The 553-nt window shown below is 27.5% G+C and overlaps 1 protein-coding gene across 1 annotated transcript in view; it reads right to left on the bottom strand.

Annotated features, from left to right (window-relative positions):
• LOC107685859 (putative solute carrier family 22 member 31) overlaps positions 1-553 on the bottom strand; it is a 25,580-nt gene that overhangs the window by 1,545 nt on the left and 23,482 nt on the right. The gene's annotated exons all lie outside the window — the stretch shown is intronic.

Here is a 553-nt window from a genome sequence, read left to right as displayed (position 1 = left end):
TTTTATATTGCAATAATTTCACATTCAATCTTCAAATGAATGTACGAACAACATAAAGACAGTATATTTTTTAAATATTTGTTTAATGAATCTTTTTTTTATGACTGAAGGCCAGTATCAATGATACCAATACTGATTTCTCTATAAAATTGCCCCCCCACCCCTAAAATTTTACCACTGACTATAGCCATTCAACATTACAGTACAGTGTTCATTTTGACAGCAAATTTTGATTTAGTTTTAGTCATATTTTAGTCATCTGAATTGTTTTTAGATTTAGTTTAGTTTTAGTCGACTAAATATCATACAATTTTAGTCGACTAAATCTACAGTAAATTTAGTCAGCTAAAATCTAATTTTAGTTACAGTGTAATGCATTTATTAAGCATTTCTCTAAAATTTCAAAACTCATTATATAGGTTTGATATTATGGTTTTATCATGATAGACACTGATTTAACTGCGGTGACTCACACCATGCCTTTATGTTAAAATTAAATAAAACCACTTCTCATAAAGAACAAGAACATGGTCTTCTTTTTAATGAAATACCA

The sequence above is a fragment of the Sinocyclocheilus anshuiensis genome, unplaced genomic scaffold, assembly GCF_001515605.1.
Source record: "Sinocyclocheilus anshuiensis isolate Anshui unplaced genomic scaffold, SAMN03320099.WGS_v1.1 scaffold1018, whole genome shotgun sequence".
In the NCBI taxonomy this organism is placed as follows: Eukaryota; Metazoa; Chordata; class Actinopteri; order Cypriniformes; family Cyprinidae; genus Sinocyclocheilus; species Sinocyclocheilus anshuiensis.
This window is presented reverse-complemented; position numbering and strand designations above follow the sequence as displayed.